We start from the raw sequence: 13,334 nt of genomic DNA on the forward strand, positions 1-13,334 counted from the left end.
AAGAGGAAAAGAGGAATCAGTGATGGTGACAAGGCTAAGCAGCTGGAAAAATTAGAGTATTAGCAACAGAAATAAGTAAATCAAATGGCGAAGATGGTACATTAAGACACGTGTCATGTTACCGGAAGTTTAAAAAATAAGATGTATGTTGGATCATTAAAATAGTGTAACTCCCAGTAATGAAAATAGTAAACATTAAAATTGCAGCAATTTTTTTTTTAATTTTAAAAAATACGCAGCCAGGCTTTCCATCCGGTGGCAACCATCAGCTCAAAGGTAGACCAAGATGGGTGCTTACAGGTACACCCAGGAGCTATGGAGGAAGAAGCGGTCTGATGTAATGTGCTTTATTCTCAGGGTGCACCGTCCACAGGGCCCCCCACCCAACCCGGGCTGATAAAGTGCATAGACTGGGGTCCAAGGCCAAGCAAGGTTACGTCGTATGTCGGGTTCATGTCCATTGTGGTGGCCACAAACACCCGGTTCCTAAGGGTGCTGTGTACAGCAAGCCTGCCCATCATGGTGTTAACCAGCTAAAGTTTGCCCAAAGCCTTCAGTCTGTTGCAGAGGAGTGAGCTGGCTGCCACGTGGGGCTCTGAGAGTCGCGAATTCTTCTTACTGAGTTGGTGAAGATTCTACGTACAAATTCTTTGAGGTTATCCTCATTGAGCCATTGTGTAAAGCTATCAGAGGGAATCCTTACACCCAGGGGACCACCAAGGCAGGTCTACAAGCACAGGGAGACACCTGCAGGCCTGTGAGGGCTGACACCTGCAGGCCACGAGAGCCATGGCCTTGGAAAGGGTCACAAGTTCCACCACCCTATTGGCGGGTCTCTCACTGCGACATGGAGAAGACGCAATACTCTCCAGCTCTACCGTTACCACTAACATAAGTAACGTTTGCAAAATTCTTACCTAAAAAAAAACAATTTAGGACAGCCATGTCTGCTTAGAAGTGTTCTTTAATTTGTCTGTGAAAACTAGCTGTCTGCAGATCGTTCCATAAATGCATTGTCAAATTATGAAAGTTAAAGCGCAATAATGTTTGAAGACTGTAAGTGATGGTGTATCATGTTTGTAATAAGATAAACACTTTTGTCTTTGCTTTATCTTGTTAGGGAGCTTATATGTCAGTGTTTAAAATGCTGTTTCGTATAATAGGTGTAAAATAAATTCTGTAAAAGCGTAATGCAGAAGCTAGCCATGTAGATTGGTTGGTGCATGTAATGAATCCTACAGCTTCATTGGAATGATGTGATGTTTTGTTTACTCTCAAATGGCTGTTTTTAGGAGTTTGGTAGGAACAAGGCTTTTATTTTATATATATATATATATATATATATATATATATATATATATATATAAATTTATTTTTATTGGTGTTCAATTTGCCAACATATAGAATAACACCGAGTGCTCATCCCATCAAGTGCCCCCCTCAGTGCCCATGGAACAAGGCTTTTAAAACTGGATTTTGCTTGAAAATGTGAAGAATATCCTAATCTTTAATCTTGATCATATGCAGAACAGTGTTAACTAGGAACCACACATTTAGGTTGAATGCAATATTCCATTTATGTAACTGCTGCTTTGGAAACATTAGTTTTTTTAAAGATCAACATTTTTTTAAGAGAATTGCATAAACCTGTTGCAAGAGGATTCTCTTAAAAATGAAAATAAATCCTGCTTAACCACAGCAAACCTGCCTTGGTCTCCACAGTACCATTGGAAGGTCACATAAAAAGTGGAGGCTTTTGGTTCTATCCCATGATTCCATGGGATCTGTAGAATACTGAATTTCATACAAAGCAGTCAGTTAATGGTATTTACTCTGGTCTATATGAAAACTGATGGAGGGGCACCTGGGTGGCTCAGTAGTTGAGCATCTGCCTTTGGCTCAGGTCATGATCCTGGGGTCCTAGGATCAAGTCCCGCATCAGGCTCCCCGCAGGGAGCCTGCTTCTCCGTCTGCCTATGTCTCTGCCTCTCTCTCTCTCTCTCTCTCTCTCCCCCTCTGTCTCTCACGAATAAATAAATTAATTAATTTTTAAAAATGGATGGAAATTGAACATTCGGTAAATGAGAAGAAAGACTTTACCTTAAGATTCGTAAGCTATTAGGAAACTGCTGGCCATCAGACAACCTTTGAAATGTGAGGAAAAATTAAAGTTGGCTTTGGTCATAACTTTAAACACTTTATCCATGGTCTTTGTGGCAATTATGAATCCACTGGCCACCTTAGGGGAAAAAATAGGATTGGCTTTAAAAGTACATCATTGCTCATTCTAAGTCCTAAGTCATCTTGGGTCAACCCACTTATCCATTCCCATAGGCTATTGAGAAAAGTCATGTAGTTGGTGTCAGTACATGTCTATAGTTTCCAATCTAATCCTTATATGTGTTCTTCAGAGTCATTTTTCTCATTCTTACTCAAATCCCTCAAAATCCTTGCCATTCCATAAACTTGGCAGCCCACCAATTGAGCCCACCTTGATGTTAAGCATGCCACCACATTCTGTTTCCATTCTGTCTTCCAATAGATGAGGTTTCTGTTTCCCAGGGTGAATCTGAGTAGGCAGTAAATACAGCAGAGGAATCACCCCAATTCTAAGTTTGCCGACTTAATTCATAGTTTGATTGCAAAATCTAATTGCTGGTTTCCTTGAGCCACTTTTTATATTTTTTCCAGGGGTCTTAGGCTCAGTTAAATGACTTCCAGAAAACAGGCTCAAAACCTCTGAGACCTAAATTCCTTTCTACTCAAAAAAAGATCCTAAACCATACATATATTTTTGTGTGTAGACATTGTTCAACTAAAGGCATAAGTGTTTATTAACTAAAACATATACATATATACAAAACACCTGTTTGTAAAAATTGGAAATAAAAAAACTGAGTAACATTGACCCAAAAGAAAGGGCTCCATAGGGCTTCTTTAAAATTCTCACCATGGGTTGAATCATGGCCCCCAAAATGATGTAAGTCCTAATGCCTAGTCCATGTGAATGTGACCTCACTTCAAAATAGGGTCTTTAGAGATGTAATCAATTTAAGATGAGTTCATAGTGAATTGGGTGGGCCCTAATCCAATGTGACCAGAGTCCTTATAAGACAAGAAGAGACACAAAAGCAAACACGGAAGGAAGAGAGCCATGACAGCATGGACACAGGGATCACCAGGACTCCACCACAAGCCAAGGAGTGTCTGGAGCTACCAGAACCTGGGAGATTCCTTCTCCAGAGGCTGAGGAGGGAACATGGCCCTGTCAACCCCTCCATTTCAGGCTTCTAGCCTCCAGAGCCTTGAAAGAATAAATTTCTGTTGTTCTAAACTACCCACTTGGTGATGGCAGCCCCAGAAAACTAGTAGAGTCCTCTTGAGCACGCAGAGCAGGAGAGGAGTGGTAGATGTCTAGTTTTGTAGGTGGGGTGGATACTACAGGACCATATCACTACGGAGATCCACACACTGCCTCACGTTACCCATTAAGCAGATGCGGAGATTAGGAGTGTATTAGTTCAATAACTCTGTGTACTTTTTCCTTGATTCAGGGTGACCACAACTGTTCTGTTATCACTCTGTGATGAAGGCTTAAGTCTCATTACCAGAAATAAGGAGGTGTTATCCAGTCCACTTCCCTCACCATCCCATCCCCACCAAAGAAACATGTTCTGGGCACCTCACCGCACCCCTTCCTCCCTGGTAAAGGCTGCTGGGTTTCAGAAACCCAACAAGCTCACACATTATCTGTTCTAATATAAAACAGAAAGATGAAAGATAAAACTTCAGCAATAAATCAAGAATGAGCCAGGTGAGGGGACATGATAGGGGAAAATTAGTCAACTTACCACTAATATGGGATAACCGTTATAAGCATGGATATACCCTACAGGTCACGGTTTTCCCAGCTCAAAATATTAATAAGACAGTTGGCATTACCTTAAAAACACTCTCACCTTCTCAGTTTGATAAGAGAAGAACTAAAGTCCTCTTGGCTGTTGATTAGTAGGAAAATTAAAAGTTTGAGTTGTGTAAGTTTTCAGGGGAGATTATTTAAGTTGCTGGCTACTTTTTCCGAATTAAGTTTTAATTCAGCAAACATGTATTGAACACTTATCGTGAGTCAGGCAACCGGGGTGCCTACTGAAGACACCGAGAAGTTTTTCAAGGCCCTTCTCTCAAGGAATAGGCACACCAGGAGGAGAAATCAACAAATCATTAAAAGGATACTGATATTTAAAAAAAAAAAAACTGTAATAAAGTGTAATAAAGGCTCCTGCTGGAGGGCGTAACAATAGTAGTAGTAGTAATAATAATGTCAAATAAACTGTATGTTTTACGTGCATTAAGGGAGGAGAGAGAAAAGTGTGCTTGGTTCCCTCTGGAAAGATAAAGGGCACCGGCCTGTCCTGTTGGCACACCCCTATTCCTCCAAGGAGGACAGAGAGCCAAGGGACGGAGAATGGGTCAGCAAGGGAAGAAACAGTCTGTGCCAAAACCTGGAGCCTTAAGAATTCATGTCGTCTTTGGAAAAATGCAAACAGCACCGGGAGCTGCGGGAGAGTAGGAGATGAGGCCAGGGCTGTGCCTTGAAAATGTGCGCGTGAGCCTCATTCTCTGAGGCAGGTGTTTTCAAACTGGTGTCCGTTAACACAATGGGGGGATTTTGAACTTGTCTGTAAGAAAGCATGCGTGCGTGCGTGCGCTCTGCTTCGAATATGATCTAAAACAGTTCTATTAACATATTCTGACCATCTGGATAAACCACCTTACAAGAGAGGCACTGCCAGTGATTTTAGACTTTGCATTTGCATTTATAATAACGTTTGTACCAATTAGTGCCTATCTGATCAGAGCCTGTCACATAGTGAGAGTGGTGAGCGCTCGGTGACTCTAGGCTGTCTCTGTGTAGTAGTATCCGTGGTCTCCTAGCATACATCTCTCCTTCTTCCCAAGTAACGAAACCCCGAACCCAGCTGTCCAGAAAAATAAAAACAAAAAAGAAAAAACAAAAATATTGCCCAGTCTTGCTTGAAGCTAGCTCAAGTTCAAGTCAATGAATTGTAAGCAGAAATATCTTATGGCAGCTTCCGGGAACCTTTCTTAAAAGCGAGGTGATTTTTCTCTATAATGTCTGTAAGGTTAAATTTGCGACTGTGTTCTCCAAATGTCCCATGTCCTCATCGATTCCTAACCGATTCCATTAATTACTGATATAGGTGAATTAACGTTTTCCACTGGGATTTCAGATGTCTGTATTTTTTTTCTTCTACTCGCTTTAAATTTCACCTTATACATTTCAAGTTCCCATGTTGGGGAGCAATATTAAAATATTTGAATCATCTCAGTGACCATCATTTACTAGAGAAATTTCACATGACTTCCTCATGTCCATTTGTATTTAGATTTATAATCATTTTGGTGCCAAGTTGCACTCTTAAAAAAAAAAATCCAGCCTGACAACTCTTGGCTTTTAATTACAGCATTTAGTCACTTATGTACACAATTCCTGATCTATTTGGACTTAAATTTCCATCTTGGTTTGTACTCTCTGCTTTCCCCATCTTTCTCCCATTTTAGGTTCATTGGTTTTTTTTTTTTCCATTTCCATTCTTATCCTGTACTGGTTTGTAAATCATACTCTCTTACATAATCCTTTTAATAGTCATCCCAGACATGATGACATGAATCTTAATTTATGGGTATGTCATGTTAATTAGGGTCTTTACCCTTCTCTGGTAAAGGCTGCTGGATTTCAGAAACCCAACAAGCTCACACATTATCCATCCTACCCCTTTGAAAGCTCAATGCTTTATTATGGTGCATTAAATATTTTATTTTCCAAATCTCGGTTTTCTATAGCCTTTATTCATTTAGATGTGCCCACATATCTACTACTTTCTCTGCCCTACATTCCTTCCTGGTCCTACATCTAGGAATGTTTCTTTCTGCCATAAGTACATCCTTTAGAATTTTATTTAGGGCAGTACAGACTCTGCTTTTTGTTTATCTGTCTGAGAATGTCTTTATTTTACCACATACAGAATTTTAGGTTGGCACTTACTGTCTTTCAGGATATTGAAGATACTCCACTGTTTTCTGCTTTCCATCATTACTGTTGAAAACTCAGCTAAAAATGTACTGATCACTCCTTTGAATATAATAAGTCTTCCCTCAATCTGGCTGCCTCAAAAAAAATTTTTTAACTACTTGTTATGGAAAATTTTAAAACATGTTCCTAATTAGAAAGACTCATCCAATAAACTCTTTGCGCCCACATCCCAGCTTCAACAATTATCAACACTTTGCCACTTTTGTGTCGCCTCTTCCCACACATGCAGGCTCTTATGCACTTGTTTTAGTATTTTATTTCATTTTTACTGGAGTCTTTTGGAACAGATACAAAATATCAGCTCATGTCTTTTCATCTGTAAATACTTCAATGTGTACCTCTAACTGATAAGGACTTCATTAACGTAAGCACCCCCCCATTATCACAACTAGTAAAATTAGCAAAACGCCTTAAATCTTCGAATACCCATTTTCGTTGAAATTTCCCACTTGTCCCACAGGTGCTTTTCACAGTTGGTTTGTGGAAATCAGGATCCAAAGAAGCCCACACATCACCTTGGGTGCTATTTCTTTTAAGACTATTTTATTACAAGTGGCCCTCCCTTGGGTTTTTCTGTCCTTGCTATAGATTTGTCAGGAAAACCAGATAATTCTTTAGAGAGACCCCCATTCTGGATTGGGCTTTCTCAAGTTGTTGAATCATTTCTTCACATTTCTATGAATGGTCAGTCAGACCTAGAGGTTTGACTAGATTTGGGTTAAATATATCTTAGTAAATATATTTCTTCGGTGTATTCATGGTGAATAATATGCTTGCTTTTCCCTTTCTTAGGTCTCTAAGTGTGAACCATGAGCTTAAGGAGTGTTGGCTGATGCCTCCATTCTGAAGTATCCCTCGACCTTCCACCGAGGGTGTTAGTACCACTGAGGACTTGGCGTAGGTCCATGACTTCAATGGAGGTTTTTAAACGATGGTTTTCTGGGGTGCCTGGTGGCTCAGGTCATCATCTAAGGGTCCTGGGATCGAGTTCTGCTTTGGGCTCTCTGCTCTGTGGGGAGTCTGCTTGGGATTCTCTCTCCCTCTCAAATGAATAAGTAAAATATTTTTTAAAAAAATTTTATTTATTTATTCATGAGAGACAGACAGAGAGAGAGAGAGAGAGAGAGAGAGGGAGGGAGAGGAAGAAGCAGGCCCCATGCAGGGAGCCCAAGGTGGGACTCGATCCTGGGTCTCCAGGATCACACCCTGGGCCAAAGGTGGCGCTAAACCGCTGAGCCACCCAGGCTGCCCCAGTAAAATCTTTTTTAAAAATAAAATAAAATGGTTTTCCTACTGCTATCATTCCTTCTGATCTAGTAGCTCCAAGACTTCTAAAAAAAACCTTTCCTTCATCTACTCTTTCATCGCCCTGAAAATATAGTTTATATAGGAAAGACAGTGTAGATGCGTGATCCTTTCCCTTTGTTAATTTTCAGGGTAGTGAGTCCCTACCTAAGCCACCTCCAAATATAATTGATCTGTAGAAACTTTTCATAATGATTCTTATGTCTTTTTTTTTAAATCAGCTTTATTAAGGCTTAATGTTTGTCCAATAAAATTCACCCATATTGAGTACACAGTTTGAACAATTCTGACAGATGCAAACATCTATGTAAACACATCACGATCAAGATTAGAACATCTCCAGGACCCCCAGGAACTTTTCTCTTGTCCTTTCAAGTCCATCTGTGCTCCTTAGCTTGGCTCCAAGCTGCCTCTCTGTCTGCTTTCTATCACTTTGTTTACCTTTTCTAGAATTTTCTATAAGTGAAGTCACCCAAATTTAGTCTTTTGTATGGTCATCTTTCTCTTCACACAATGCTTTTTTAGAGTAATACATGTTGTTTCATGTATCAGTAGGGTTTGTTTGTTTTTGTTTTGTTTTTTATAAATAGTTTTTTATTATATGAACATATTCCATTTTATTTCTTAATCCACAGTTTTATTGGACATTTCATCCTTGCATGAAGTAGGTCAGCCAAAAACTCAAAAGGACTCCTCTGCAGATCTCTGGGCCCTCTGCCCCCACCAAGTATTTACCTCCTGTCTGGTTCTGTTTTATACATCCAGCCACCCAAGCCTGCCCAAACCCCATTCTCTGGATCCTCAACTCAAAGAGACAGTGGAATTCTGTTTGGGTGCCCCCTTCCTGCACCACAGCCTGGAAACTGCATCCAGGTACTAACGTGGGGCAGTCACAGAGTTCACCTTGTTTGTATCTTATCTCCAGGGGATCACAAACCTTCATTGCCTATCTTCCAACATCTGAAAGCAGTAGTTTCATATATTTTGTTTAGTTTTCCAAGTTTTAAGGGAGAAGGGCAATTCTCATAAAAGTCCATCCTTCATGGTGAAAGCAGAAGTCTCTTGCATCTTTTTGACAAGATTAAATTAGGTTTTTTTTTCAATCAGCTTTACTGAGGTATAATTTATATACTTTAAAATTCACAGTTGACATCTACACGTTGTTGGTTTTGACAAATGTATGCAACATATAATCACCACCTCTGTCTCCCCCAGAAACTTCCTCATTCCTTTTTTGCAATCAGTCTTCATCCACACCTCTCAACCTGGGCAACCAGTTATCTAATCTCTCACTACAGAGTAATTGCATCTGTCCTAATATTTCAAATGTGTAGAATCAGTTTCTCTTTTGTATCTGGATTCCTTCACCAGTATCATGTCTGTAAGATTTATTGGTGCCATTATATGTGTCAATGTTTGGGGGTTTTTTTTATTGCTGAGTACATGTTTTCATTTCTTTTGGTTAAATAACTAGGAATGGAATTTCTGGGTCATGTGTAAGTATATGTTAAATTTTATGGGAAATTGCCAAACTCTTCTCCAAAATAGTAATACAATTTTACATTTCCAGCATCGATTCATGAAAGTTTTAATTGCTCTGTATTATCACTAACACCAAGAGTGGTTTTGATGCCATTTTAAATTTAAATTTAATCTAAATGTAGAATAGAAGGTAGACATCCTTGCCTTGTCTGTGATCTTATAAGAAAGAATTCAGTCTTTCACTATTAAGCATGATTGCTAGTCATCAGTTTTTCATCGATATCTTTTATGAGACTAAGTTCCCTCTTGGTCTTTGTTAAGAGATTTTACCAAGAAGGAATTTTGGGTTTTGTCATGTCTTTTTTCTTTATCTATGGAGCTAATTATATATTTTTCTCTTTTAGTCTGTTAAGATGATGAACCACATTGATTTATTTTTTAACGTTCAATCACCCTTGCATTCTGGGGATAACCACATTTGGTCATAATTATCCTTTTTACATATTTTACATATTTGATATGATAGACCATATCTACAATCCTTCATATTTATGATCATGAAAAATATTGTTCTACAGTATTCATTTCTCATAACATTTTTTTCTGGAAATATCTCCTTTTCAATTTTCTGGGAGAGTTTCTGTAAAGTTCATCTTTATTTCTTCCTTAAATGTTTGGTAGAATCACCCAGTTTACTTTGTGGGAAGACTTTAACTACAAATTCAGTTTCTTTCATCTGTAATAAGGGTATTTTGTTGATCTATTTCTTTTTAAAGGACTGGCATTTAGATTTCAGGTTGTACTACAAAGCTGTGGTCATCAAAACAGTGTGGTACTGGCACAAAAACAGACACATAGATCAATGGAACAGAATAGAGAATCCAGAAGTGGACCCTCAACTTTATGGTCAACTAATATTCGACAAAGGAGGAAAGACTATCCACTGGAAGAAAGACAGTCTCTTCAATAAATGGTGCTGGGAAAATTGGACATCCACATGCAGAAGAATGAAATTAGACCACTCTCTTGCACCATACACAAAGATAAACTCAAAATGGATGAAAGATCTAAATGTGAGACAAGATTCCATCAAAATCCTAGAGGAGAACACAGGCAACACCCTTTTTGAACTCGGCCACAGTAACTTCTTGCAAGATACATTCACAAAGGCAAAAGAAACAAAAGCAAAAATGAACTATTGGGACTTCATCAAGATAAGAAGCTTTTGCACAGCAAAGGATACAGTCAACAAAACTCAAAGACAACCTACAGAATGTGAGAAGATATTTGCAAATGACGTATCAGATAAAGGGCTAGTTTCCAAGATCTATAAAGAACTTATTCAACTCAACAGCAAAGAAACAAACAATCCAATAATGAAATGGGCAAAAGACATGAACAGAAATCTCACAGAGGAAGACATAGACATGGCCAACACACACATGAGAAAATGCTCTGCATCACTTGCCATCAGGGAAATAAATATCAAAACCACAATGAGATACCACCTCACACCAGTGAGAATGGGGAAAATTAACAAGGCAGGAAACCACAAATGTTGGAGAGGATGCGGAGAAAAGGGATAGAATGTGAATTCTATCCCTTACACTGTTGGTGGGAATGTGCACTGGTGCAGCCACTCTGGAAAACTGTGTGGAGGTTCCTCAAAGAGTTAAAAATAGACCTGCCCTACGATCCAGCAATTGCACTGCTGGGGATTTACCCCAAAGATACAGATGCAATGAAAAACTGGGACACCTGCACCCCGATGTTTATAGCAGCAATGTCCACAATAAGCCAAACTGTGGAAGGAGCCTCGGTGTCCATCGAAAGATGAATGGATAAAGAAGTTGTGGTTTATGTATACAATGGAATATTCCTCAGCCATTAGAAATGACAAATACCCACCATTTGCTTCAACATGGATGGAACTGGAGGGGATTATGCTGAGTGAAATAAGTCAATCGGAGAAGGACAAGCATTATATGGTCTCATTCATTTGGGGAATATAAATAATAGTGAAAGGGAATAGAAGGGAAGGGAGAAGAAAAGGGTAGGAAATATCAGAAAGGGAGACAGAACATGAAGACTCCTAACTCTGGGAAACGAACTAGGGGTGGTGGAAGGGGAGGAGGGCGGGGGGTGGGGGTCAATGGGTGATGGGCACTGAGGGGGGCACTTGATGGGATGAGCACTGGGTGTTATTCTGTATGATGGCAAATTGAACACCAATTAAAAATGTATTATTAAAAAATAAAAAAATAAATATTTGCTTTTTAGAAAAAAATAAAATAAAGGACTGGCATTTTATGTCTTTCAAGGAATTTGTCTTTTTCATTGAATTTGCCAAATTGTTGGTGTAAACTTATTTACAATATTCTCTTATTAGCTTTTTACTGTCTGTAGAATCTGTAGTGATGTACCTCTCTTATTTATGATATTGACAATTGCTGTCTTTATTTCTTTGTGGTTTTTTTTGTTTTGTTTTGTTTTGTTTTGTTTTAAGATTTTCTTTATTTATTCATGAGAGAGACATGGAGAGAGAGAGAGGCACAGACACAGGCAGAGGGAGAAGCAGGCTCCACACAGGGAGCCCAATGTGGGACTCGATCCTGAGTTTCCAGGATCACACCCTGAGCCGAAGGCAGGCGCCAAACCGCTGAGCCACCCGGGCTGCCCTCTTTATTTCTTTGTTACTTTTTTTTTTTAGCAGTTAGACCTTATATCCCTCAGAGTCATTTTATGTATGTTTGTTTTGCTTAGGACTCATTGAGCTTCTTGAATCTGGTACTCTGCCTGGCTGATGCTAGGCTAGCTGCTTTGTTTTTCTGGACTTCTACCTCTGTCTCCTCAACTCAGGAATCCATGCCTTGCTGCTTTTCCCTGCCCTGTGGCCTGAAACCTCTTCCCAGGCAGTAAGCTGGGGCAATAAAAGGGATCGCCTGGTTTGTTTCTGCTCTTTCAGAGACTGCCATCCTCTCTACCTGATGTCCAATGGAACAACAACAAAAAATCATTTCATAAATTTTGTGTCTGATTTTTAAATTGTTTCACATAAAAGAGTAAATCTAGTTCCTATTCCTTTGCTAGAAACCAGAAACTTTTATTGTGCACCTACTATGCACAAACACTTTTCATTTATCCTTTCATTCAATTCTGTTAGAAGTCCTATGCTGAAGATACTCTGAACCCTTTTTACAGATGAGGAACCAGGGGCTTTGACAAATTAATGAATAAAGCCATATACTCTATTAAATGACAGAATTATTTGATCTCAGTTGTCTTTGACTACAGAAGGATGCTCCCTCCAGATAAAAAAGAGAGACAGGAAAGTGCAGAGTGCAAACTAATAAAATCCATTCTGTAAAATTTATTTTAATCATAACCACTTTAACGAGCAGTTGAAACCCCCCCTTTCTCTCAGAATGCAATGTAAGAATGACAATTTTAGGGATCCCTGGGTGGCACAGCGGTTTGGCACCTGCCTTTGGCCCAGGGAGCGATCCTGGAGACCCGGGATCGAATCCCACATCAGGCTCCCGGTGCATGGAGCCTGCTTCTCCCTCTGCCCATGTCTCTGCCTCTCTCTCTCTCTCTTTCTCTCTCTCTCTCTGTGTGTGTGTGTGTGTGTGTGTGTGACTATCATAAATAAATTAAAATAAATTAAAAAAAAAAGAATGACAATTTTACATTTCCAATCATTATCTTTGCTGGTTTTCCTTTCTTGTCTTTTAGTGACATTGTGGGCATATTCCCCACATTCCTGGCCATTCTGGTTATAAAAAGGCCAGTCCCCTTAGAAGTTCCAATCTCACATACAATTTAAACCCTTCCCCCACCAGACTCCAAAGGACTTGGAGAGGGAGTGGGATGAACTAACTGCTTTATCATTCTTCCTTCTCCAACACCTTGGGGTGGAATGGGGAATGTGGTCTTGTTTTGTATACTTCTCCTGTTTTCTTAATATCTAATCCCCCTCCCTGTCTCCTCAATATCTAATCCCTTCCCCGGTCTTCTCCGTATCTAATCCTTCTGAGGTTGTGGGATCAAAGGGAAACAGAAGAGGCACAGCTCTTCCTATATAACTGTTGCTTGTGTGACCATTAGTAATCTTGTCCTGACCAGTGATGTTCTATGTTTTCTGCTGTCCTCTGCTCTTACAAGGTGTTTTCATGAGGAAGTTCTCCTTCAGTCAGATCTCTCTGTCCCTACTTCCTCTGGCCCCACCTGAGGTTCAATGCTCACTCTGGTGAAGTTATTACCTTATTTGACCTCAAGTCTTCCATGGTTTCTGCTTCCTTATATAACCCCTCTGCTCCTTCACATGGGGCCAGGAAACTACTCAGGTCCTCTTTGGCACTCTCAAAGGGCCAAGAGGGAACTAGGGTGGGTTGGTCACTATTCCCTTGCACTCACCACACTAAGGCTCATT

General features: G+C 39.7%; 1 pseudogene; it reads left to right on the forward strand.

Moving 5' to 3' along the window:
• Positions 1–286: 286 nt before the first annotated feature.
• On the forward strand, positions 287–890 carry LOC100688767 (annotated as a pseudogene).
• The last annotated feature ends 12,444 nt before the right edge of the window (positions 891–13,334 follow it).

The sequence above is a fragment of the Canis lupus genome, chromosome 38, assembly GCF_011100685.1.
Source record: "Canis lupus familiaris isolate Mischka breed German Shepherd chromosome 38, alternate assembly UU_Cfam_GSD_1.0, whole genome shotgun sequence".
Classification (NCBI taxonomy): domain Eukaryota; kingdom Metazoa; phylum Chordata; class Mammalia; order Carnivora; family Canidae; genus Canis; species Canis lupus.